The sequence below is a fragment of the Peromyscus eremicus genome, chromosome 4, assembly GCF_949786415.1.
Source record: "Peromyscus eremicus chromosome 4, PerEre_H2_v1, whole genome shotgun sequence".
Lineage (NCBI taxonomy): Eukaryota > Metazoa > Chordata > Mammalia > Rodentia > Cricetidae > Peromyscus > Peromyscus eremicus.
In genome coordinates, this window is record NC_081419.1 from 9,320,282 (window position 1) to 9,347,692 (window position 27,411).

At 45.1% G+C, this 27,411-nt stretch overlaps 1 protein-coding gene and 1 pseudogene across 2 annotated transcripts in view; one reads left to right on the forward strand and one right to left on the reverse strand.

Moving 5' to 3' along the window:
* Positions 1–425: 425 nt before the first annotated feature.
* LOC131907662 (uncharacterized) lies at positions 426–26,854 on the reverse strand (annotated as a pseudogene).
* The window catches only part of Gsn (gelsolin), a 54,626-nt gene continuing 50,419 nt past the window's right edge, over positions 23,205–27,411 (forward strand). For both annotated transcript variants that reach the window (XM_059260156.1, XM_059260157.1), the window contains exons 1-2: positions 23,205–23,282; positions 23,751–23,849. The gene's annotated coding sequence lies outside the window, so the exon portion shown is untranslated. The remainder of the gene's footprint in view (positions 23,283–23,750; positions 23,850–27,411) is intronic.

Below are 27,411 nucleotides of genomic sequence, written 5' to 3' on the forward strand. Positions count from 1 at the left end.
TGGAGGAAATCATTGAGGGGGTAGAGTATTACTTATCCAATTACTTTGAGGAAGCAATAACTTTGTATAGTGTGTACATTGTTTATCATGTCCCAATACTCATTTTGGAAACACTCCAAGACATCCCTTCAAAGTAATATTTTTTGCAAAACATACAGGAATCCCTTTACCATATCCAATATAAGAAAAAATTTGAGCAATCAGGAATTCTTGAGTGGCAGGTCAATCTAAAAGCCTGGTGTCATTAACTGTGACCACAATTTCTTTTCCTTCTCAAGTTGCAGGATATAAAATCGGTGGATCAGGAACATAGGCCCAATAAGTCTCATGCTGGCATCTCTGGATGGTCATCAGCAATATCAGGACCAGCATCTCTTTCCTCCATACACCACACCAATCATTCATGCAACCAATGAGCTTCATTTTCATCCTGTGAAAAAACACAAACATGCCCTTGTCCCCATATTAAAACAGGGTCAGAGCCGGGCGGTGGTGGCGCACGCCTTTAATCCCAGCACTTGGGAGGCAGAGCCAGGTGGATCTCTGTGAGTTCGAGGCCAGCCTGGGCTACCAAGTGAGTTCCAGGAAAGGTGCAAAGCTACACAGAGAAACCCTGTCTCGAAAAAAAACAAAAAAAAAAAAAAAAAAAAAAAAAAACCAAAACAAAACAAAACAAAACAAAAAAAAAAACAAAAAAAAAAAACAAAAAACAGGGTCAGGGTCCTTCCATAAACCAATACAGGGATCTTTCCATTTGACCTGAGCAGATTTTGTGGTGACGCCGTCATGCCAAAATCAATCAGCTGCAGATTTTCCAGCAGCATCTACATTTAAAAAATTTAAAACAAATAAGGCATGATTCAATACATTATGTGATGACTGAGGGTATAATTCCCTCTTTTTTAATTTTTGAAGATGTATTTTGAGGCTGCCATGAGCTCTTTCTATGATACCTTGTCCTTGAGGATTATAAGATATACCTGTTTTATGTTCAATTTTCCATTGAGAACAAAATTGATAAAAAGCTTTACTAACATATCCAGATCCATTATCAATTTTAATAACTTTTGGTATCCCCATATAGGAGAAACATTTCAGGCAATGAGCAATTACATACTTAGTAGCCTCACAAGTTTAAGCAGTGGCCATTAAAAATCCTGAATAAGTATCAATTGTTACATACACATATTTCAATTTTCCAAACTCTGTAATATGAGTAACATCCATTTGCCACAAATGATTAGGAAGAAGACCTCAAGGATTTACTCCAAAATGAGGTAAGGCAGATATTGTGGACACGTAGCACATTTTTTGATAATTTGATGAGCAGTTTCTCTTGTTGAACCAAATTATGTTCTTAAGCTTTTATTATTCTGATGATGCAAAACATGTGATCCCTGAGCAAGCTCAGCTTGAGATAAAGTGATCAACTGAGTAAATTTATCAGCTAAAGCATTACCTTCAGCCAATGGACCAGGAAGATTTGAACGTGCTCTAGTATGTCCCACAAAATATGACAATTTTCTTAAATGAATGGCATCCTGAATTTGTTGAAAAAAAAAATTCTTATTTACTCATTAGCAGTTTTAATTGTAAGAAACAGTTTCTATAACATGAAGATCTCTATAAATATAATGACTATATGTATATAAATTAAATGAATTATCTTTAAGAACTTAAAAAACCATAGCAACAGCTCATGAACTACTTGAGCTGAAGCAGCAGTAGTCTGGAATACATATCCTTTTCCATTGATTACATAGGCTGCTTTTCCATTAGATGAGCCATTAGTAAAAACTAAAGCAGCATCTTTTACTGAAGTTCGCATCACCACTTTAGTGAAAATAAAAGAATGCATCTGAGCAAACTGTAATAATTGATCAGCAGGATAATGATTATCAATTTTATCTAAAAATTGAGCAAAAACAATTGCCCAAGAATCATTATTTTGAATTAGCCAATCGATTGTTGTCGAGTAAATGGCACACTAATAATCTCAGGCTCTCTGCCAAAGTATCTTCTAGATTCAACTCGACTCTTTGGCACTAGACATGCTACAGCTTCATAATATGGATTTAATACTTTAGCTGGCAAAGCAGGAAGATGTAACCATAAAAGAGGACCATTTTGCCATAATACTGTTGTAGGAATAAGTCTGGTGGGCAGGATATATGCTTGCCAAGGTTGATCATAATTAATAATAATGTGCCTGCTGATACTGAATAGCATTCTCAATCTGTGAAAGAACCTGCCTTCCTTCTTCAGTTAACTGTTTGGGTGAATCAGGATCACTATCTCCTTTTAGAATATCACTCAAAGGTTCTAAATCACCAGTAGATAATTTTAAATAAGATCATAACCATTGAATGTCTCCTAATGACCTTTGAAAATCATTCAAAGTTTTTAACCTATCTTTTCTTATTTCTAATTTCTGAGGCTTTAGTTCCTTAGAATATAATATATGTCCTAAATATTGTGAAGGCAGAATCATTAGATAATTTTTAAAATGAAGAAAACCAGCCAGAATTAACCTAATATGGTTAAATCTCCAATATGTCTTACAGTTTCCCTTCAAATTCCGCATAGTTCACATCCCTGCTGTCCTATAACTTCCCATGTACCTTCAGGTCGGCCTTTCACTGCGTTTGCTCTTCTGCATCAGCCAGACATAGACAAATTCCCTTTTTCCCTTTCCTATCACTATTCCAGTCTTTCACCTTCTCTTGCTTTTCAGGCAACATGCAAATTTCCATCAAAGTCCTTTTTCTTGTGGTTTCTTCCCAGCAGTTTAGAACATTGCATAGGTATAATATTTCAAACAAGAATAGAAACATATATATGCATATATCATAACAAAAACTTAACTATAACTAACTAACCTTCAACTATAACTAACTAATCTTCAACTCCCTCAGAGACCCAAGAAGGAAATAATATTAGCTAACAAAAATAAAAACAGAAAGTGCATGTAAGCAACTTCCAAAAAATTTGTGGGTTGACAGAAACAGCCAGCTGCCTGGACAGTCACCTGAGGTTTCTCCGCAATGCTGGGGCATCATCTTCAGTCTATAGGCTTAGCGTATCTGACAGACTCATTTGTGAAGTAGGATGTACACAAGGTCAACAGTTCAACCTCACGTTGGGTGAGAGCAGTCCATATACCAGAAACACCTGAATTCCACTAGTGTCATGTCATGATTCAGGATTTTAAATTCTGGAAATTGTTGATGGTTTTTTAATTCAGCTGTCCATTCTTCTTGGCTGTGTACATATGGCTTCATCTCAGCATCCCGTTCTTCTCCACATCCCTCTATCAAATGCCAGTTTACTATTGAGAGGTGTGAGCTTAGTTACTCTTCAAGAATAACTGTTTCAGCTGCTGTTCCATAGCACATCAGAAGCCATCGGCCCACTGCCTGTTCAGCTGCCTTCGAAGAAAAGGGCACTGTACCTTTTCTGAGTTGCGAAGGCCACGTCAGGGATGGTGCCATATTGTCCTGGACTCAGAAGATGCCTTTTGATAAAGCCATAACCACGCTTGTTTAGGCAAGAATCAGTAGTCCTTTGTTTCATGTCCTGTCTGTCCATTTTGTCAGCAGTTGATTCGAAGATACTTTGTTGTCCAGTGGCTAACTTTCGCCACAATGAAAGCTAACTCCATACGCAGTTTCTTCAATGCCCATATTTTCTCTGAAGTAGATTGGTACTGCCAGAAGCCGACATGTCTCATAGTCATAACAAAAAAGAAAAATTTTCTAAGTTATTAAAACATTTTAAATGCCATATTCTGTAGTTCTCTGAAGCGTTTGAAGATGACCTATCTAAAATATATCTGCTCAATTTTTAAAACATATCTAATATGACTACAAGTTCTATTGTAATGTCTAACTACTAACTATCATTTCTTTATATCCTAATAGTTGGTAATAATAACATTCAAGGATCAGAAAATTGCATTGTTAAATGAACGATATAAGTACAATTAGAAATATACATACAGCATTTTCTAACAATATCAATTTCAATATATATAATTTGTATACAATATAAAACAATCCAATCCAATGTAAAGTATTTAAAACTAGTAATTGTCTTTTTCTTCTTTTTTCTTTCTCTCTCTCTTTTTTTTTTTTAAAAAAAATAAGAACCTTAAATCTAATCTGCTTAGTCTTTTTCCTAACCCTTGACAACAACTTGTAACCAATACCCCTAAACAATGAAAATTATCCCAGACCCAAAACCCATTAAAAAGACCAAAAAACCACCCGCCCCACACCACCTCTTTGGGAATGTGGGCGTCGTATTCTTAAAATTGCTTCCTGCTGGGTATGGGCGAAGTTATCTTTATCCTGAAAGAAAAGTTTTAGGTTAATTGTCAAGTTCTAGGAAAGGTAACTATATCCTTCATTATCCAGTCTGTGTATAATGCCAAAGTTCAGGGTTTATCTCAAGTCCTTATTCAAGTAGTCTTTGAGACTCGATCATCTCATCTAGTCACCTCAAAATTGCTCTGAGCACCTTGTAGTTCAAAGCTGATCTGTAGATGATGTTTGTCAGCTTAGTGATGTTATTATTGTCCACGTGGAATTGTTGTTGTTGTGGGGCCCCAACTTCTTCCTGGAGACTTCAGTTGATGTTAGGCCTGGCCGTGATTTCCTGCAGAAAACTGATAAGAGACTCGAACACAAAGACATATATATGCAGCTAATTGAAGCCTTTTTTCTAGAATTAATTAGTACTCTATATGACCATTCATATCTTAACAAAGTTTAAAATGTATATCTATATATCTATATATCTATATATATTAATCTTGTAAGTTTTGATATAAAATTTATACTTTAAGAAAAGTTTAAAGAATCAGAACAGAATCAAAGAGTTGAGATTAGTAATAGAATAGTCCCTTAATTAATTTGGCTTTTCTCCTGTCTCATAGCAGAAGATGGCTCTTTTATTCTGGCATGATACAGGGTGTTTGCATTTTCCTTTTAACAACATGCTTGAGTTTAAAGAAGGAGAGAGCCATTCTTCAACTCCAAAGTCAGCTTTAAATTTTAATTGGACTGGGACTATTAGAAGACCAATAGTGTTAAATCTTTAGAGAAAAGCAGAAACAAACATTTAGGAAGACATAAAATTTTTTAGATAATATATACCCATACGCCATTTCACTCTGCTTCCTGGGATAGATGATTTGTCCCTTTTTTTCAGTTGTCTTATTTGTCCAGTGTTCTTCAGATTCCTTAACCTTCATTCTCCTAAAAGACAAAACCAAAAACCTTTCCCCAAGACTAATTTTGGGGATGTTCCTTTTTGGCAAGCTATTATCTGATTAAATGAAAAGACATGTGTTACTGGTATAAGTTAGTTTAAATTGGATGTTCATGTTGGTTGATGAGCTATCACCTCCTCTAATTAAGAGGTTTCTCTTGTTCAAATCGAACCTTTATCAATTTTGATGGTACCCACAACTTATCTTCTCCTGTAGAAACAAAAGCAAAACCTCATCCCCAATGTAACACATACCCTGGTTTCCATTCTGAGGTCAGCACATCCTTAAAGTATATAGGCTGATTTAATTCTGTAGTTTTTTCTATTATCCAATGTCTCTCTGCAGCTGTTGTTCCTTTCTCATTGGCATTAAGAAAATTCAAAGTTAATAGAGCATTATGCAGTCTATTTCTGGGGGGTTTTGTTACCCATTTCTGTTTATTTAGCATATCCTTTAGAGTTCTGTTTGATCTTTCTACAACTGCTTGACCTGTAGGATTATGTGGTATGCCTGTAATATGCTTTATATTGTAATAAGCAAAAAACTGTTTCGTTTTAACAGAGACATATGATGGAGCATTGTCAGTTTTGATTTGTGCAGGTATACCCATGATGGCCATAACTTCTAGCAAATGAGTGATTACAGAATCAGCTTTTTCAGAACTCAAAGCAGTTGCCCACTGAAATCCTGAATAAGCATCGATAGTGTGGTGTACATATTTCAGTTTTCCAAATTCTGCAAAGTGAAACACGTCCATCTGCCAGATTTCATTCCTTTGAGTACCCTTTGGGTTACATCCTGCTGGTAATGGCGTTTGATTGTAGAAGGAACAAGTAGGACATTTCTTTACTATTTCTTTGGCTTGTTGCCAGGTTATGGAAAAATCCTTTTTTAAACCTTTACTATTGACATGATGTTTTTTATGAAATTCTGAGGCCTCCAGCACATTTCCTATTAATAACTTATCAATCTCATCATTGCCTTGTGCTAGAGGGCCTGGCAGACCAGTATGGGATCGAATGTGAGTTATATATAAAGGATGACTCCTTTTCCTGATTGTATCTTGTAATTGAATAAATAATGAAGTTAATTCTGAAGCATCAGGGATAAATTCTGCAGTCTCAATATGTAATACTACTCTTTCAGCATACTGAGAGTCAGTTACTATGTTGAGAGGTTCTGAAAAATCCATTAATACCAACAGAATAGCATATAATTCTGATTTTTGAACTGAATTATAAGGACTTTGAACCACTTTACTTAAATTTTCTGATTTGTAACCTGCCTTTCCTTGTTTGTTGGCATTTGTATAAAATGTACGAACTCCAGATGTGGGCTTTTCCCATACAATTCGAGGCAAGATCCAATCAGCTCTCTTTATAAGATCAATTCTATCGCTTTTGGGATATTTGCTGTTAATTTCTCCCAAAAAATTACTGCAAGCTCTTTGCCAAGGTTCACTTTCTGTCCATAATTTTTCAATGTCCTCCTTAGTTAAAGGTACGACAATTTCTGCTGGGTCTATTCCTGCTAATTGACGAAGTCTCAATTTTCCTTTCCAAATCAAGTCAGAGATTTTTTCCACATAAGTTTTTAATTTTTTGTTTGGTTTATTTGGTAAAAATATCCATTCTAATATAATATCTTCCCTCTGCATTAATATTTCTGTAGGAGAATGCCTAGAAGGTAAAATAACCAAAATGCAATCCAGCTTTGGATCAATACGATCCACGTGCCCTTCATGTACTTTCTTTTCTACCAAGGTCAATTCTTTCTCAGCTTCAGGTGATAATTCTCTTGGACTATTTAAGTCCTTGTCACCTTCTAAGGTTTTGAACAAATTATGCAGTTCATCATTTTTTACCCCAACAATAGTTCGTAGATGAGAAATATCTCCAAATAATCTTTGAAAGTCATTAAGAGTCTGTAGTCTATCTCTCCTAATTTGCACCTTTTGGGGTCTAATTTTTTGTAGCTCTACTTTATATCCTAAATAATTAATAGAATCTCCTCTTTGTATCTTTTCAGGAGCAATTTGTAATCCCCAGCAAGGCAAAATTTTCTTTACCTCTTCAAACATTCTTTCTAAAATATCTGCATTTGAGTCAGCTAGTAAAATATCATCCATATAATGATAAATTATAGATTTAGGAAATTTTTTACGTATCACTTCCAATGGCTGTTGTACAAAATATTGGCACAGAGTTGGGCTATTCAACATTCCCTGTGGGAGGACCCTCCATTGAAATCTTTTAACCGGTTGAGAATTATTATAAGTAGGCACTGTGAAAGCAAATCTTTCTCTGTCTTTTTTTTTGTAACGGTATTGAAAAGAAACAGTCTTTTAAATCAATAACTATGAGAGGCCATCCTTTTGCTAACAGAGTGGGCAAAGGAATTCCAGATTGTAGAGAGCCCATTGGCTGAATTACTTTGTTAATTGCTCTAAGGTCTGTTACCATTCTCCATTTACCAGATTTCTTTTTAATAACAAATACAGGAGAATTCCAAGGGCTGGTTGATTCCTCAATATGCTGAGCATTTAACTGTTCTTCTACCAGCTCTTCTAAAGCCTGGAGTTTCTCTGTTGTTAAAGGCCATTGCTGGACCCATACAGACTTGTCTGTTAACCATTTTAAAGGTAGAGCTGTTGGTGTCTTTGGAAGATCATCAGTTGTTGTGCCCTGTTCTTGTATAATATGGATGGCTGGTGACCACTCAGAATAATGCCTTCTAATATTTCTCTCAGAAACATGTGCTAATTTATGATTTGTTTCTGAGATTGGAGGGATGTTAATCTGAGTATTCCATTGTTGCAACAAGTCTCGACCCCACAAGTTCATAGCTATGTTAGCTACATATGGTTTCAATTTTCCAGGCTAATGGTTTGTGGTCATGACCCACTTAATCTTTCCAGAGGAACCATTTATAGTCAGGAGTGGAGGTGGGGGAGACTCTTGAGGTGGGGAGAATCTCCATTATAATACTTAGCAGCCTCTTCTAATTCTGCTTCATTGCCAGAATCTAACTGGTCATTATCATCAGATTACTTTGTAAAAGCATCCACATAAAGTGGTCCCTCTGGCAGAGCAGAAGGTTTAGTTTCAGTTTTACTTGATTCAAGAAACACTTTCTGCTTTTCAGGATGGAGGTCTAAGCTGTCTCTAATAAATGTCCAGAGACTAAATACATCTATTGGATTTTTTCTGGACCATGTTTATCATAATACTGCTGTATCTTAACTCTAGTACATCCCCAAGTATCTGCATCCAAGGTACCTTGCTCAGGAAACCAATGACAAAACTTTTCTACAAATTCTAAAAATTTACACAGTTGCTGACATGCTACTTTGGTACTTCTAGCCTCTAAGATATCTTTAAGTAAATGTGCAAACAGCTGTTTACTATTTCCTTGACCCATACTTATTTTTTACACTTATTCTCATTTTTTACTGCTCATATGCTTTTTTATTTACACTTATTACTTTTGTTCTCGAGTTGTACATACCACAGCTTCTACTTTTTTTGAGAGCACTTCTTTTTCTCCTATGGTGTCCCTCACAGAATCCTCCTTGCCCAGCCCCACATTGGGTGCTATCTATCAGGGCCTGCCGACAAGTTGGTTGGGTATGGGTGGAGGCATGAGGATTGTAGAGACAATGAAGAAGACAGAACAGAGTTGAGGGGACTGCCAGTCAATGCCAAACAGCCCTGCGTTTATTTCACAGCCGGCTTATACACAGTCTTGAAGGACAGAGGTAGAACAGTGCACAGCACAGGCATCCAACCACTATCTATCCCGTCCTTGAGTCAAGGAGCAGGCAGTCTCATTCTCTGTCTCAATGTGCCTCCAGCTGGTGTCAGCAGCCTGTGTCTAGCTAGATAGTATGTTCCCTCTCATGGGCTAAACAGGACTTTCTCACAGCCCTTCAAGGAGACTCTGTGGGCTAACCAGGACTTTCTCACAGCCCTAGAACAAGCAAGCCTGAACTCTATTGACTCAGAATAGACTTCAGATTCAAATTGGGAAACTGAGTCAGTTGTAGGCTCCCACACTTTCTCATAGTCAAATTATCTCCAAAGACTCCACTTCCAAATACCATCACATGGAGGTTAGACTTTCAACCTGTGAATTGTGTGAGCATTGTTTGAGCCTTGATGAGTATAAGCAGATAACATTTTCAGACTCACCAGGACACTCATCCAGATTGCGCCCACCCACCTGTAGCAGCAATGTCACTAGGCACTGTCCCATCCAGCAGCATTTGAGATTAAATTTATCTCTCACTTTGCTGTTCCCCTTCCTGCCACCGAGCACAGGCATCTAGTTATCTTGTTACCATCTCACTGTTACCATTTCTTCCTTTGGGTTTAGTCTGGGAGCATTATATAGGACGGTGATGCCTGGAGTGGTGGGTTTAGTCTGGGAGCACTATATAGGACGGTGATGCCTGGAGTAGTGGGTTATTTCCTGGGAGGGCCTGTCTCTGCCTGGGTAGGCACTGGACTGGTCAGCTGTCAGTGCTGGTGGAGTGACATATGCCCAGGAACCCACAGGGAAGCAGGCTACACACATACTTTTGATGAAGGCAACAGGAGGTTCTCTGTGGCCATGTCTGTGTCAGTGGCTCAGGTCTAGCCTGCTCTTGGTGCTCAGAGTCCCCCAAGGCCTTCCTCTGAGACAGTCACCTTCTCAGCTGACCTACTTCTTTCTAAACTGCCCCAGATCAGCTTTCAGGACTGGCTGGGTGTTGGTGTGACCCTTCTTCACTGTACCCCTCCAGCCGCCCCCTTCTACCTGCACTCTCCCAGCTCCCCCTCTCTGACCTTCTTATGACGTCTTTTTCAGCATCTTCTTCTATTAACAGAAGACTCAATCAATGGATGACTTGTGACCTGAATGTGGGATGCCCCTTACAGGCTCCATGCTTGAACACTCGGTCCCCAGCTGGTGGTGCTGTTTTGGGGGGCTGTAGAACCTTTAGGGGATGGACTCTTCGCTGTCAGAAGTAGGTCTCCAGGGATGGGCCTTGGGGATTGGTATTTGCTTCTGGTACTAGCCTGAGCTCTCTGCTTTCTGATCTTCCAAGGTGTGAGAGGAGGCATCTGCAAACTGCTGCCACCATGATGAAGCCTCTCCTGCTCCAACGGGGACTGTTCCCTCTAAACTGTGAGGCAGGGTAAACCTCTTCTGAGTTTCTCTGTCAGGGGTTTTGTCCCAAGACGGAGGGAAGCAGAGGCAGAGGCAGAGGAAGAGGCAGAGGAAGAGGAAAAAGAAGAGGAAAAGGCAGAGGAACAGGAGCATAGGAAGAGGAGCAGAGGAAGAGGTAGAAGAAGAGGCAGAGGTAGAGGCAGAGGCAGAGGAAGAGTAAGAGAAAGGCAGAAGAAGAGGAAAAGTCAGAGGAAAAGGAACAGGCAGAGGCGGAGATAGAGGCAGAGGAACAGTTAGAGGCAGAGGTAGAGGAAGAGGCAGAGGAAGAGGGAGAGGAAGAGGAAGAGGAAGAAGAAGAAGAAGAGGGAGAGGTAGAGGAAGAAGAAGAGGCAGGGGCAGAGGAAGAGGCAGAGGCAGAGGCAGAGGAAAATGTAGCTAGAGTTTTCATGCCTGGCCCACAGTCAGGACAAATCTCTCTCACCTGCCAGTCCCACAGCCACTCAGACCCGACCAAGTAAACACAGAGACTTATATTGGTTACAAACTGTATGGCAGTGGCAGGCTTCTTGCTAACTGTTCTTATAGCTTAAATTAATCCATTTCTATTAATCTATACCTTGCCACATGGCTCGTGGCTTACCGGCATCTTCACATGCTGTTTGTCATCGTGGCGGCTGGCAGTGTCTCTCTGACTCAGCCTTCCACTTCCCAGCTTTATTCTCCTCCTTGTCCCGCCTACACTTCCTGCCTAGCCAATGGCCAATCAGTGTTTTATTTATTGACTAATCAGCAACATATTTGTCATACAGACCATCCCACAGCAGGAAAAGACAGAGGCAGAGGAAAAGGCAGAGGCAGAGGAAAAAGCAGAGGCAGAGGCAGCATACTGCTGGTTAGATCAGGAACTAGGACAGGAGAGAAAGAGGGGAAAGATTCCTTCTTCTTGAAGAGTTGATAGTCACTCTGCATTTGAATTGTGTCATGCATGAGGCAAATGATTGTGCTAGGTAAACAAAGAGTCAAGCAAATCAGTTAGGTCTGATGCTGAAGCAGCATCCGCCTTCTCAGACCTTCATGCACAACAGCCAGGCTTCGTGCTCACAACAAAAGATGGCCTCTGTACAGTCTACAGTTTCACACTCTTACAGGGAGCCAGGGAGCTGCCTCAGCTCTGGCCTCTGTTGTTATTTAGAGCTAAGTTCTTTCTTTTTCCTCCCCCACAACCTCCCATTTCCTATTGGTCCAGATATCTTGGGTCTTCCCTCGGGGAAATAAAAGGATACTTAAAATCAGAACTAGCTTCGAACCCGGAGAGCCCACCCTTCACATTTATGGCAGGTGGGTCACTCTTTCCCTTCCAGATCGGACCCCAGCTTTGGCTTTCCCAAATGTGAACTCTTCTTCCAGACCTCATAGCACCATCACAAATAGCGATATTTGTGTCCATAACAGGTATTTATTACTATTATTATTTTGAATAGAAAATACATACACATAGTTTAAAATTTAAAAGCAACAAAAAGATACCCATGGGGGAAAATCTCCTTTCGTAAGGAGTGATGGACGGCTCAGCAGTTAAGAGTGAGCACTGCTCTTGCACAGAACCCAAGTCTGAGTTCCAGCCTCTATGGTGGGCAGCTCACAACTCTGGTCTGTAACTCCAGCTGCAGGGGACCTGGAACCCCTCTTCTGGACTCTTCAGGAACCTGCACTCATGTGCACATTCCCACACACAGACACATGCACATACATATAATTAAAAAATAAAAATCTTCTTTCTGTCCCCAGCCACTCAGAGCTCTCCCAGAACTGGCCTTTGATATCAATCTCTTATGTGTTTTTCCAACACAGCTTGTGTAAGTACATATAAACAAACAACTATTCTTTTCCTTCACTATTTTTTAACATGCACACTGGTATTCTATACACATTTTTTGCAACTTCTGTTTCACTTATTACTATAGTTGCATCTTTTGTTTTTGTTTTGAAACAGGGTTTCTCCGTGTAGCCCTGGCTGTCCTGGAACTCACTCTATAGACCAGACTGGCCATTCAGCTCTTTATTAAACCAATCACAGTGACACATCCTCACATAGTATAAAGGAATATTCTGCAACAAGAGTCTACCATGGTGGGGAGGTACAACAGTGAGTAGCAGGCTGGTGGCAGGAGCAGGCAGCTGAGAGGTCACCCCTTATCTCCAGCATGAATCAGAGACTGCATGCTTGAAACAGGGCAAAACCATCTGCTCTCAGAGCCTATGCCCAGTGATGTACTTCTCCCAGCAAGGCCATGCCCCTAAACCTCCAGAAACCACCACCAAGTGGGGACCCAGTGCTCAAATGCTTGAGGCTAGAGAGCAGTGTAGCACAAATTCTAACTGGTCTTAATAATAAAAATCTGGAGTCAGATATTGGAGTAAATGCTGAAAGATCAGAGAGACAAAGGAGCAGTCACAGTCACCTTTACCTCTCTGAATCCTCCTACCGAAAAAGGGGCCGAGCTCCTGTCTTCACCCACCTTACATTCCTCTCTCTACCCAGCCATATCACTTCCTGTCTGTCTGTACACCCCCAGACCTCTTTGGTTAACTAATGGTTAGCTCCACCCTCTGATCTTCAGACGATCTTTATTTGTTAGAGCACAAACAAAGTATCACTACAGAGTGGTGGTTTTCAACCTATGGGTTGTGACCCCTTTGGGAGTCAAATGACCCTTCCACAGGGGCTGCCTAAGACTATTGGGAAACAGAGATACTTACATTACAATTCGTAACAGTAGCAAAATTACAGTTATGAAGTAGCAATGAAAATAATTTTATGGTTGGGTCACCACAACATGAGGAACTGTATTAAAGGGCTGCAGCGTTAGGAAGATTGAGACTCACTGCTATAGATGATATTTCTCATTCAAACTACCACAGGGGGCAAAGAGGCTTTATGAGTGGGGGAGCATTTGCAGGTCAGCCTTAATATTCAGGAGTTCATAAAGCAGAAGGGAAACTCTTGGAAATTTAATCTGAAGAGGGAAATCTTTTTTTTTTAATTTTTAAAAGAATTCTATGTGCATTGGTGTCTTGCCTGCATGTATGTCTGTGTGAGGGTGTCAGATCTTGGAGTTACAGAGCTGTCATGTGGGTGCTGGGAACTGATCCTGGGTCCTCTGGAAGAGCGTTCAGTGCTCTTAACTGCTGACCCTTCTCTCTAGCCTCTGAAGAGAAAATTCTTAATCTGAGGAAAAGAAAGACACGATGTGCCCCAGGATGGGTTCCGCAGAATTACTTGTGAGTGAAGGAGTGGGAGGTCTTTGGATAATGATGGTAAGGACTGAATGTATGCACCCTATTAGAAACGACAATGTACAGCAATCATCACACCGATAGGAAAAGTAATATTATCAACAGCTCTGTTTCTGGTACTAGGGTAATGGTACACCTGGGGCTGGTAAGACGCCTCAGCTGGTAAAGGGCACTCGCCAGCAAGCCAGACAGCGGTCAGTTATAGAGATTTCAGAGGGATTCTGGGGTGAGGAGTAACAGGATAGAGGAGCCTGGTTCCACAGGATAGAGACGTGTTGAGGGTCCCGGGGACACAGAGGGACAGCTAATATAAAACACTTGGAGGAGTCATAGAAAGCCTCCTAAGGGGCGCCCCCCCCCCACTCACAGAGGAAGCCCCAAGAGGAAAGATAAGGACAAGTATTAGTATTGTGGGAGGCATGTTACAGTGAGTAGGAGAGAGAGAGAGAGAGAGAGAGAGAGAGAGAGAGGGTTCATGGTTCGGGGTTCAGGGGGTTTTCGGTAAGCTGCCATGGCACTAGCAAGTGATTCAGCAGCTGTGGGTACAGGGTTCAAGCAGGAAGGAACAAGATGAGGCTGGAGAGATAGCGAGGCCTGGTCACCTGTGGTCACAGTGCCAGGCAGGGCAGCAGGAACCAGTCTGTCTGGGCGGTGAGAACTGCAATGTTTACCAGCCCCACCCACTCCAGGCCCTGGACATCTCAGATTCCTGGAGTCACTCACAAGTCCCTGTGAGGCCAGATCACCAGTGGTATTTTGTGCCACGATTAAGCTGTATGCTTTAAAAGGCAAGTCACAGAGACTGGAGAGGTGGCTCTGTGGTTAGGAGCACTGGTGCTCTCTAGAGAACTTGGGTTTGAGTCCCAGCACTCACATGGTGGTTCACAACTGACCTCTGTGGGCATTGAGCATGCATGCAGGCAAAACACTCCTACATATAACATAATAAAAGATTTTTAAAATTTCTTTCCTTTGTTTTACTTTTTTAAACTTTGTATCGATTCTTTGTGAATTTCACGTCATGTATCCCAAACCCACTCATCTCCCATCCCTCCATATCTGCTATTCTGCCCTTGCGACCTCCTCCCCCAAAAACAACAAAACAAACCAACAAAACTCTGGCCGTGGAGCTGCAGTGCCGTGCGGTCCACACTTCAGCCCAAACAGCTTTTCTTGCAGATGTTCATTGCAACCAGTAATTGGACAGGTTCGAGGCCTCTGGCTTCTGCTACACTACCAATACTGCACCCTCCTCGGGATTCCTCTTGGCTATCCTGTTGTTGACCTGTTGTGAAGATCCTGCGGCTTTGGTTCTGCAGGACTGGCCTCTTCATGCTCCAGCAGTTCATGGATCGGGTAGATGTTGGGGTCCCCCAACTCAAAGCTCTGGATCTGGGCCTGGGTGGTAGCTGAGCTGGTCAGCCCGCCAGCTCTCCTGCACCAGTGCCACCAGGGCGAGCTCTCCCACTCTGCCTAGGTGGGGGCAGGGTCAGCTCTCCAGTCTGCTGTAATAATTTTTTTTTTAAAGCAAGTCTTAAATTGCCTCTGAAAATTTAACCAATTTTCCTATTGAGGAAAATGGTCCTTTTGGGGTACTTTGCCTCAAACTTGCCTGAAGTCTGCATTTTCGTTCCTTGAGGGTGATATGGAGAACGTCAGAAAACAGAACGTAGCCAGAGTCTGTAGGGGAGTGAGGGATTTACACCAACAAATTTTGACATAGGGCTCCTAGCCAGCTGAGACCTTGGAGAATGGCTGTATGAGAAGCTACGTACGGCTTTTGGTCCCCTGCCCCGCTCAGTAACCTGGACCTGCAAGCGGCCACTCAGCAGAAAAAGCAAAGCACGCTTCTGAGGAATCTGTGGTTTTATTGTCGGCATGGCGACTGCCGCTGAAACTACGCTTTTCATAAGGACTGTGCCTGAATCCACCGCTGTTTCCATAAGGACTGCGCCTGAATCTATGCTGTTTCCGTAAGGACTGCGCCTGAATCTACGCTGTTTCCGTAACCTGAATCAACGCTGTTTCCGTAAGGACGGCGTGTGGTTTTATTGTCGGCATGGCGACTGCAGCTGAAACTACGCTTTTCATAAGGACTGTGCCTGAATCTATGCTGATTCCATAAGGACTGCGCCTGAATCTATGCTGTTTCCGTAAGGACTGCGCCTGAATCTACGCTGTTTCCGTAACCTGAATCTACGCTGTTTCTGTACAGACCTGCAGCTCCTCAGTCACTGCTCCTCTGCTCAGGCCGAGGCCTAACGGAACTTCTGGGTCCTGCCAGAACCACCTCTGCCTCTGTAGCCAAATACAGTTTTTAGCTAAGTTTCTTAATTCTTTACCAATAAAGGCTCCGGAGTCAATACTGGGATGAAAACATGCTAGCTCAGAGAGGCTGAGAAGCAACCAGCTGACCTTCCTCCTTAGACTCTCTTCCCTGATGCCAAACCAAAAGAGACTGCCAAGCTCCAAGTCTCTCTCTACTACTTCCTATGCATTTTTCTATCGCTTTTCCAGACTCTCCCAACTCTCTATGGCTACTTCCTGTCAACTAATTTTACTTAACACAAACTCAGGGTTCACAGTGTGATCAAATGTCCCGCAACAGTGATCCGAGTTTGAGTTTCTTGATTCTTGATTTCCGTCTGCAGAAAACATGAAAGGATTGCATGGGGGTCTTAAAGCATTCTTACAAATTAAAGGTGTCAGTCAGCTAGCCCAGAGTGACTTCCCTAAGGTTAGTAACCTGAAGGTCGGCTTTGGTGGGTCTCAGGAGACAGCTGCCCGCTGTCCTCGGGGCACAAAGCTACCTGGTGCCATGAGCCAGGTGTGGGCTCTGAGTAGTTACTTCCAGAGTCTGTTTGCAGATAAGAGGGGGAGGTGGGTGGGGTGGACTCAGAGAAGTGAGGGTCTTGTCCCAGGTCGCCTGAAAGGAGGAGGCAGGACAGCTGGCTCAGCAAGATTATTTCAACTCCAGCAAAATACCATTTTCTTCCAGGCATGGTGGCGCACACCTGTAATCCCAGCACTCAGGAGGTAGAGGCAGGCGGATCTCTGTGAGTTCGAGGTCAGCCTGGTCTGCAGAGTGAGATCCAGGACAGCCAGAGCTACACAGAGAAATCCTGTCTTGAAAAACAACAAACAAACAAACAAACAAACAAAAAAGGGGTGGGGTGGGAGAACAGTTAGGGAAAAGAATAAAACCAGGAGAGAGAATCAAAAAAGAAAAAGAAAGAAAAGTAGAAGAAGAAAGCCCCTAACAAAGGAGAGAAGATGGCTTGGGGATTTAGCTCAGTGGTAGAGCACTTGCCTAGCAAGCACAAGGCCCTGGGTTCGGTCCTCAGCTCCAGAAAAAAAAAAAATAAATAAGAGAAGCAGCAGAGGGGGTAAGTTAATCTTCTGCTTGTCTTTTTTGACAGTGTCTCTCTGTGTAGCTCAGGCTGGTCTCAAACCGGTGAGCATGCTGCCTCAGCTTGCCTAACTGTACAAGATTGCCTTACGTAGTTTTGTTTGTTTGCATATATATGTGTGTTGGCATGTGTGTGTTTGTGTGTGTAGAAAACAGAAGTCAACCTGAGGTGTCTTGCTCAATCTCTCTCCACACACACATTCTCACGCACACACGTGTGCACACACACACACACACACACACTTTTATTTTATTGTATTTATAAATAAAAGTGTGTATCTCACTATGTATCCCTGGCTGTCCTGGAACTCACTCTGTAGACCAGGCTGGCTTCGAACTCAGCGAGAACCACCTGCCTCTGACTCCCAAGCGCTGGGATTAAAGTTGTGCCCCTCCAAGTCTGGCTCCACTTTATTTTGTGAGACAGGCTCTCTCTCTAAATCTGGGGCTTATGTCGTTCTGGCCAGCAGGCCCCCAGCCCTGGAGTTACAGGCACACCCTGGCTTTCCTACATGTATGCTGCGGCTGGAGCTCAGGCCCTCATGCTTATGTGAGGAACACTTTACCACTCTCCTCAGTCTGCGAGTGTCTTCCACTAAAATCTCAACCTCAACCCCATCAGCTGCTCTGCTGATCTTTAATTTTATTTATCAGAGCTTTTTTTTTTTTAAATCCCAAAGATGGTAATGTATTGCCAGCCAATTGTGTTTCAATGCTAAGACATATCGCCACATCTGAAAAGCCCATTGTTCTGTATGCTGATAATGTAAGTCTGTCGATGGTACAGTGCTGTGTACAAAGCACCGCCCCTCCTCCCACTGGTGACCTGCACGGACAGCCGAATGCCTTCTGGTATGTGGCACCCAGAAGAGTAGGGCTGGCCTTTCACAAACAGCTGGCCTGATTCATCCAGAACAAAGGCTGCTCTTCCTGCTAAATCCCTGGCAGGCATGGACTGTGAGGCCAGCAGGGCCCCAGGCCCTCCACCAGAACCTGTCTCTCTCTCTCTCTCTCTCTCTCTCTCTCTCTCTCTCTCTCTCTCTCTCTCTCACTCACTCTGTGTGTGTGTGTGTGTGTGTGTGTGTGTCTCCCCTCCTGGTTTTGTTTTGTGAGACAGGGTTTCTCTGTGTAGTTTTGGTGCCTCTCCTGGATCTGGCTCTGTAGACCAGGCTGGCCTCGAACTCACAGAGATCCTCCTGCCTCTGCCTCCTGAGCACTAGGATTAAAGGTGTGCGCCACCACTGCCAGTTTAGTTACTTTCCTATTGCCATGACAAAACACGATGACTAAGCAACTTATAGAAGGAGGGTTCATTGAGGCAGAGTTTCGGAGGGTGAGTGTGTGTGTTGGGTGTGAGTACCGCCAAAAGTCCTTTGCCCACACTCAGGAACCACGTTCCTCCCCGCCTTCAGTGACTCGGTGCCAACGGCCGGCCCCATCATCATTAATGGCCACTGTGACATCATATTTTCCACATGTGCGTGCTCCATACCCCCTATTAAGCCTGCTATCACAGCCTGGTCCACAGCGGTCTCCATCCCCTCTCAAAGGCAGCCATTTTGCATCCCTCCTCCCCACTAAATCTCTTACATGAGGTCTGTTGCATGGTGATTTTTGCGGCATTCCTTGGCCCCTGATTGCCAAGATACTGGTTTCTATTTCAGGTCGGCTATTTCCCAGGAGTGAAACGGAAATAAGAGACTTCACCTTGCTGCTGAGCCTCAGTTTCTCCATCTGGAAGGTGGGAGTCAGAGTCGTGCCAATCTGAACTGTTGTTAGGTTTGGGTTCTCTTCAAGAGCAGCAAGTCCTCTTAGCCGCTGAGCCATCTCTCATCCCCTAGACGAAATAATTCTTGACCATGTATAGGACCTCGATCCTCAACTGCCTTTCCCTTTGGCTATAGAAAAGATTTGTGCTAGAGACAGATCTCAGTTCAAATCCCATTCTGTGGCTCTCCTAGCTTACTGATTTGTGATGTCGAAGTTAACAAGGCTGGAACATATTAACGTGGCAGCTGTAGCTGAGTTTTTCATCGTCATTATTGTTGTGAATGTCATAGGACCTGCCTCGTGCAGCTGGGAGCAGCTGGGTCAGGCTCCGCAGAATGGAAGTGGACGTGGTACTTTGGGACCTTCCTTGACAATGTGACTTGAGAGGGAGGAGGCAGATGTCCTGTGCTGTGTCACGGAATCAGGGGGCCTTGCTGATGTCAGCTGTGTCTCAATGGCATTTACGGTACAATTACAGGATCATGCCTGCTAGAGCCCAGTGGTGTGGAGGTCTGTAGACTGTGGGTCTCAGGACTGAGTTGGCAGGGCTTGCATGGAACTGGGTCTACCTCAGAGGCACTCAGCATACAGTGGAGGTGTGTCTGATGCAACCTCCCCAGCACTCAAACCAAATCAAGCCAAACAAGCATGCAATACACTAGAACAAAACAATGGTACACACGCATCCTGCCCAGGACACTCAGATAACATTTGGGTTGGCAGTTCTCTCAACCCTTTCTAAAGCTCCATAATGTGTCCCAATCTCTGTATCTGACAGAATGCATTTCCTTCACTAATTAATCCACTGAAAAAGTTGTTCAGCCCTTGCTCTGTGCTGGACACTATTTGACAGTGGGGTTAGAGCTGAAAATCAAGCAGACATATTTCCCCTTCCACTGAGTCCCAGTGGAATGAGGCCACACACATTGACATGTGGAGTGGGCAGGTGGGGTGGGGTGGGCAGGGTATGGGCTGTGCTGTGCTGGTGTTAGTAGAAGAGAGGTTCTCAGGGACTGAAGGTCTGGAAGCTCTGACTTAAGGCTTTTGCTGGTCCCTGTAAAGATTTCTACCTTGACTGATCTCTGGCTACCAACATTATATCAGGGAATGTAGAATCGGAAAGAGACATGAAACAGTACCAATTACATGCAGCGTTTCTACCTTATGGGGACATAGCTGAAATGACCTTAAAAGTCTAGTCAGTAGTGAACTATAGTAAAGTTAATTTGGAAATCATGCTTCGAGGATGAATTACCAGTGTAATTTATTTAGTTATTAGTTCACGCATGAATTGTTATTGATGTAAGTTGTGTTTAAATTGGCTTTGAAACATTCCCAGATGTTTCCCTGTGAGCTGGTGTGAGCTGGCCCTGGTCATCCTTGAGGGGCAGCAGGTGGAGCAAAGCAGACTCCTTTCCTGCCTCCAGCTGTCTCCACCCTCCATCTGCCTGCCTCACACTCTCGCAGAAGAGCTGGTCCCCTTTCTCACATCAATTCTTTCTCCTCCATCCTTCCAAAGATGCCTCAGCCTTCTGCCTGCTAAAACTATTTTACTCTATCAGAATTCCCTCATTTTTTAATTAACAAAAAATTTCTTTTTGACGTAGTATCTCATGTAGCCCAGGCTGGCCTGAAACTCACCGTATAGTCAAGGATAGCCTTGAACAGCAGATCCTCATGCCTCTATCTCCTAAGTATCAGGATTACAGTCACGTAGCATCATGCCTGCCGTATGAAGTACTAGGATTGAACACAGAGCTTTGTGCATGCAAAGCAAGCATTCTATCAGCTAAGCTACAGCCCCTCGTCATCCACCCTTGGACCTGCATCCCTGCATCCACCCGCAGATGAGGTTAGGGACAGCCAGGCTGGGCAGTAGGAACCTGCTACTCAAGCGGGGTATGTTGAAAAAAGAGTAGCATGTGGGAGGGATATAGTACAAATATGGTTCCCAGTGAGAGGAATCTGGGGCTGAGGCATTCTTGTGAAGGAAGCAGACACCTCTGAGATTGTCTACTGCATGACCTATGTGTGACTTTCATTTCTCACATCCTCATGCTGAGGATGGAGAGGTCTTCTGTCAGAAGATTACATAAAGATTCTTTCTTCAATCTGCAGGCAAGAATCCAGGACAAATGCACCTGACTGATGCTGGGCTTCAAGCAGTCCAGAAAAGAAAGGGGATGGGACATGGAGCCGAGGAGGCTTCTAGAACCCCTGCAAATAAGACCTGACCCACAAGGGCAGGTTAGGATATCCCATGAGTATCTGTGAACACCAAGAAGCAAAGGAGCAGGGACGTGCTTGGCCCTCCTCTGCAAGCATCAATCATTGTATCTTCATCCTTATAAGTAGTTTTTGTAATTTCAGGTGTTAGCTATGTGCCTCTCCAGCTGCTGAGAGGAATCATCATAGTTATAGGAACAAGCCCCTTTGCACCCTTGACCTCAGTCCTGCCTTCTCTAACATGAAGGCTTGAACAAATGTCCTCTAGTGTTTCTTCTGTCCCAACATGATACTCTTTAGCTCCAGGGAGACACAATCTTAGAGATGTCTGCTTCCTTCTCAAGAATGCCTCAGCCACAGATTCCTCTCACTAGGGACCATATTCGTACTCTATCCCTCCCACATGCTACTCTTTCTTCAACATACTCCAGCTGGAGTAGCAAGTTCCTACTGCCCAGCCTGGCTGTTCCTAACCTCATCTGCAGATGCAGGTCCAAGGGTGCATGACGAGGGGCTGCACACACAGGGAGACACAGATTTAAGGCTCCTGTCCCTGTGTCTGAAAGACATTGCTGGGTTTGGAAATGATGTGTTAGAAAACTCCTAAGAACATGTATGCCTGGGCTTGGAGTCAGTGGAGAGTCGAGCAGCTTGTGTTTCTGCCTCCCAGCCCACTGGCCCTCCAGACAGGGGGTGAGCTTCCCTTTGTGTGGGCACTCTAGTTTTTAGAGAAAGTGGAACTGGGCAGCTCACCAAGCCAGGAAGGATGGCAGAGTATGACACAGGACACTGAACAAATGAGCCACAGCCAAGCCTCATGCATAGAGGACCAGGCCCAGAGAGCTCCACCTTTCCTGTGGCTCCATCATCTCTTCTGAAAAACAGACATCATAATGCCTACCTTGGTAGACAGGAAAGGGAGGGTGAAAGCCGGTGACATGGGAAGCACCTGTGGTGTACCAGCCTGGGATTCCCCAGGCCTTGCGGCTTTCCTGGCTACTTCTCAATGAAAGACCAGACTAGGAAATTCTGAGTTCTTCTTTCTCTGCTACTGAAATACCAGCCTTGGCACCTAGTAATTACTGAATCCCAGTACATTTCACCTTGTGTTGGAGGGAGCTTTACTCTGGTGAACATGAGCTACTGTCAGCACTCAGACTGGAGCAGACATGGTCATTTGGTGCAGTCCCCTAAGTGGTGTGTGAATTCTTCCAAGGGAAGCCATGCTTGCAGCATCCTGCATCCTGCATCCTGCTCCTTTACAAATGCACAAATAGTGTCTGATGCAGTGGGGAGAAGTCAGTTCTTACACTTGCATGAAAATGCCCTTCCTCTCATCTTCCCGACCAGTGCCGCGGGGGGGGGGGGGGGGGGGCGGGGATTTGCTTTCACACTAATGTGAGTGTCTGTTTATGAGGGCTCCACTGTGTTTGCCCTTGTGAGTCGTGTCGTGTCCCCGCCCACCAGGAGAGGCCCATTTGACAAGTGGATGCACTGAGGCTTAGATGTGTTAGGTTCATAGTTCATTGCCCAGAGTCTCCGGCTGAACACATCAGGAGCTCCAGCCCAGGCCTTCTGACTCTATCACCTAGCTAAGGTTCACATTTTAGGATGGGTCTCTTGGCATTTCTCCTTCCCTATTTCTGGGTGATGTTAGAAGAGATTCTCCTTCATTCTCTCCAGTAGGGCAAGCTGCTGGCGGACTGCACATCACCTCTTCTTCCTGCAGGGAGCTATTTCACAGTCGGAGGGCTTTGCCTCTGAAGGCCCTCCCCGACTGCTCTAGCTTTGCACCGCAGGCCACCCACGCCCAGTACACTCTTTGTCCCCAGCCTCGCTCTGGTTAACCTGAGTCTCTTCCTCACTACCTTAGTCCCCTTCAGATCTGCCCTCCCTGTTCCCAGCCTCAGTTTCCTCCTGTGGACCGCAGAGCGCTTGATTGACACCTTCAGGCGGGACAGAGGATGAATGCTAGCCTGGAACCAGTCTTCATCCTCCCAGCTGCGCTCCTCCCCGCAGCCTGCCCCGCCTCGAGGGCGGCTCTGGCGCGCGCCCTGCCCACCCTGCAGCTCGCGCAGCGCACCCCGCCCGACGCCCGGAACCAGCTGAGCACACAGCTGGACCGAGCAGCCGCTGTCGCCAGCGCCGTCGCAGCAGGTAGGGAGGCGGGCCGCCCGGGTCCGGGCTTTGGGGGTGGGCCGAGCTGAATCTCCTCTCCCTCCCGTGCCCATCCGAGCTCGGCCCACGCGCGGGCATAGCGGGAGAAGGACGTGCTCGCTCACTTGCCCCTCTTCAAGGGGACGGAGGAGGGTGGCTGGGGGCTAGAGGTGAAGAGGAGCGGTCCGTTCCGCCACGCCTAGATCCGCTGTGCTGAAGGCTCCGGACATCACCTTGACCCCACCCCGCGGGGTTGCTTTGGGGGTGTCAGACCCCGTGTGCAGGTGACTGCCCACGCGTGGTTTGAACAGTGGCCAGGTGAGGAGTCCGCACAGCGGAGCCTTCACTCCTGAGCAATACCTTCCTCCTTCAGGGCCCAAGACAGTTAGAGATTTCCTCCTTGTACGTGCCTGACATCTTCATGACTGTTCCTGAAGGCAATTAGCTGTTTTCTTGCTCTCCTTGCAGTGCTGCGTTCCCTTTCCGCCTGGAGAAGAAACTTCTGACTGAACGTCGACGCCACTCTGTGATTAGAAGCCCTGTCTCTGGGTCTCCATCACTTTTCAGGTCTGCCCTCCCCCAACTTTTTATAGCAACTTCCGCATGTCCCAGGACTTGCTGGCCTGCAGGGGAAGCCACAGGTCTGAGAGCTAGGCCAGCAGGAGATCTCTGCAGCCCCGACACCACCCCTGTAATCCATTCTTACAGTCTCCCCGAGCAAAGAGGAATCTTAACAGACTAGGAGTTCTTCCTGGAGTGCCTGCAAGCCTTTGTGGAGGCGTTAGTCTCTGTCTTTGTTAAGCCTCTGGGGCTTTTCAAAGACCTAATCCTGCCCGTCCTGTCCCCCAGGGACCATAATTCTGACCTGGGCACAGGGACCTCTGAGCCACTTTATACTGACCTCCTGTGGGGTCGCACTCCATCTCCACAGTGAGGCAGTGGCAGGGCATGGGCCCAGTTCCAGCCTACTCTTCCTGACTGCTTTCCTGGGAACACTCTTGGGGTGTTCTGTGCAGTAATGGCCAGAGGTCTCACACTGCCCACACAGTTGTGGGTGTTGGCTGGTATTCCTTGGGGGACTTTAAAAGACAGAGGAAGAAGGTGGGAACAGAGGACTGGTGGCCTCCAGCTTCTTTGAGACTGTTTTCCTTTCTTGGGCCTCCCTATTTATAAATGCCAGGGAAATCATAAACAGCCAAGGGAGCTTGGTTTGGCACTCGCATAAATTACCCAGCAGCAAAGGTTTCCGTGTGAATCAGGGGAGGGATTCTACTCCAGAATTTTCCATAGTCTTTTTTATTAGGACCTCGTAGGAGGTGGGGGGAGGGAAGGGAGCAGGCAGGCTTGCCTGTCAGTCTGTTTCCTTCCCTCCTAACCTGATGGAGCTTTCTCTGGTTTGTGGTCCGGGTCCTGACCGTGGAGGGGCCCAGGAGGAAAGCACCCTCTATACTTCCCATTTTGACATATCTAGACCATACTCAGTTACTTCAGCCTAGTAAGAGGGGTGACTAATTCTGTCTGTGTGAGCAAGTTCTGAGAAATGAATAATAGTTTGCCAGAATCAGGCAAGAGCTATTCAAGAAGCAGGGGCAGTTTGTGCAAAGGCGCTGAGGTTTTCTGAGCATTCTACATGGCTAGATTGGAGGATGGGGCAAGGTTGGAGGGCTGGAATTGGTACTGAGTGAAGACGGAACTGGGTAAACTAAGGACTTAGACCTTATTCCACAGGCAGGAAGATGCTGGGTAAGGTTTGTGCAGTGACTGAGAACTCACTGAGCCACTGGCTGATGTGGGGGTGCATGGGGAAGGGCTGAATTAGAGGAAGGGAGGCCCTGAGAAGGCCATCTCATGGCCAGCAGGCAGGTCCAAACGGAGTAATGCCTGCTGGGATGGCCAACAGCAGGTCCTGCAAACTTGGGTAAATTTTATCTGAACACAGAACGGGATGCAGCCACTCCATAGATGCTGTTATTGTTAGTGTCTCGGTGTTGCTGGTGTTCTTAAAAAATAGTTTTAAAATAAAAATGACTATTGCTCTAGGTTCCAAATGAGGGACAGTCACACAGGCTCCTTTGTCCTGACTGCCCTCCTCTTTCCCTCGAGGTGAACAGTGGTCTGTGCGCTGGACTGTCACAGAGAGCACTGTGCATGGGAGAGATCGCTCCCTGCTTCCTTGTCCTCTGGGGCCAGCGGGTCCCTCCTCCTGACTCCTTGTAGACAAGCATTTGGCTGTAGAGATGGTATCATTCTGGCCTGTAGCGGTTTGCTGAAACACTGATCCCTGGTTTTCTTCAAGGAAACTCCCTGGCCTGCGCCCACAGCTTTTGAATATTTACTGACCAGAAATGATAGGTTAGAGGGAGAGAGAATGGAAGAGAAATTACAAGGGCTAGCTTAGGGGTGGGGCTGCATTCTTAGTTCTTTTTATATGTCTGTGGCGTGTGTGTGTGTGTGTGTGTGTGTGTGTGTGTGTGTGTACCTACATGTGTGTGCACACATGGGTGCATATGTAGAGACCAGAGTTTCAGGTATCTCCTATCACTTTTCACTTTATTTTTATTAACGTTTTTATTTATTATTAATTTATAATTACTGCATCTGGGGGCCAAACTCAGGTAGGTCATCAGGAGTGTGTAAGAAGTTCTCGCTCTTCGGCCATCTCACCACTTTGAGAGTCTCTCCATGAACCTGGAACTCAAAATTCAGCAAGGCTGACTGGCCAACGAGCTTCAGGGACTCAACTGCCTCTATACTCTCCACCCTCAGCGTGGGAGTTACAGATTTAAATGGGTGCTGGGGACTTGGTATGCACAGCTCAGGGAAGACTGGAGGGGGCTCAGGGTTATTTATAAACACATATGTTCTTTACCATCAACAGGTCCCCAGAGTGTGGATCAGTCTCCCATCTATTTTAGGAAATTAAGGCTCCAGGACGCAGGCAAGGTCTTTTGTTAGCTGGGCACCCGGCCAGAACTGGTCCTTCCTTTCTACTATTTGACAAACTCTTAGAGATATCCCAAAAAGCTGGGGAAACTGAGTCCCCACTGGTACCTCTAAGGAAACGGGAGCTGAAGCAGAGAAAAGCGGGTCCCAAGAGTTACGCGTGGTGGTGGTGGTGGTGGTGGTGGTGGTGGTGGTGGTGGTGGTGCTGGGGAGGGGCAAGCTATGTTTAAGCAGCTGAGGGTTGTTAAGTAAAAATATCTCCTCCCTTTCAGCTGAATGAGCGTGTGTCATATTTCAGCCTGGTGTGGTTTGTGATGTTGGAGACCACAGGCCACAGGCAGGCGTAGTTCCGCTGCTGCTGGCTTCCCTCCCCCTCCTCCTGAGAAGTCTTCCCTGCCTGGGACCACACGGGCAATTGCAGGGTAGGGAGAGACAAGCAGTGGGTGTGGTGGATGAGGCTAGGCAGCTAAAGGCCAGGGTCAGGGCCTGTCTGTGCCGCTGACAAAACGAGAGGTAGGATTTGGCTCCTGCGCACTTTTTAGTGGAGACCAGTGTTCATTGCACATTGCAGCATAGTGTCAGGCTTGCCGGGCTCTGAGTTAGAGTGCTTGTGCTCCGCATACCGACATGGTACCTTCGTGCCTAGAAGTGGCAGGTGAGCCAGATGCAGAAATTCTGTGGCCCTACTTGAATTTGGACAGACTCTACTAGAATTTGAGCAGAACCACTTGCTCCATTTTGCAGACAGAAGCTGAGAGTGGGGTATCACTCCCAGATGCTATTCCTTGATCTCCAGTTCACCTCCAGCTTTTATTGTTTTGCTTACTGTTTAAATGGGCTTAGGAAGGAGGAACTATTGACTCAATTTTACAGATAAGCAAACTGAGGCCTTCCCTAGAGGAGTAAAGTGGCTTAACCCAGAGGTCCCTTCCCAGCTCTTCTACTCTGTAGTTAGTGCCACTCATGGTTAGCTCGGCACGGTCAGTGCCTTGGCACTTCCTGTATCAATGCTTGATTTAAGGAATGGGAACTGGGTCTCATTACACAGCCCTGGCTGGCCTCGAGCTCACTCTGTAGACCAGGTTGACTTCAAACTCGCAGAGATCGGCCTGCCTCTGCCTCCCAAGTCCTGGGATTAAAAGTGTGCACCACCATGTCTGGTCCGTTTTCTGTTTTGTTTTGCTAT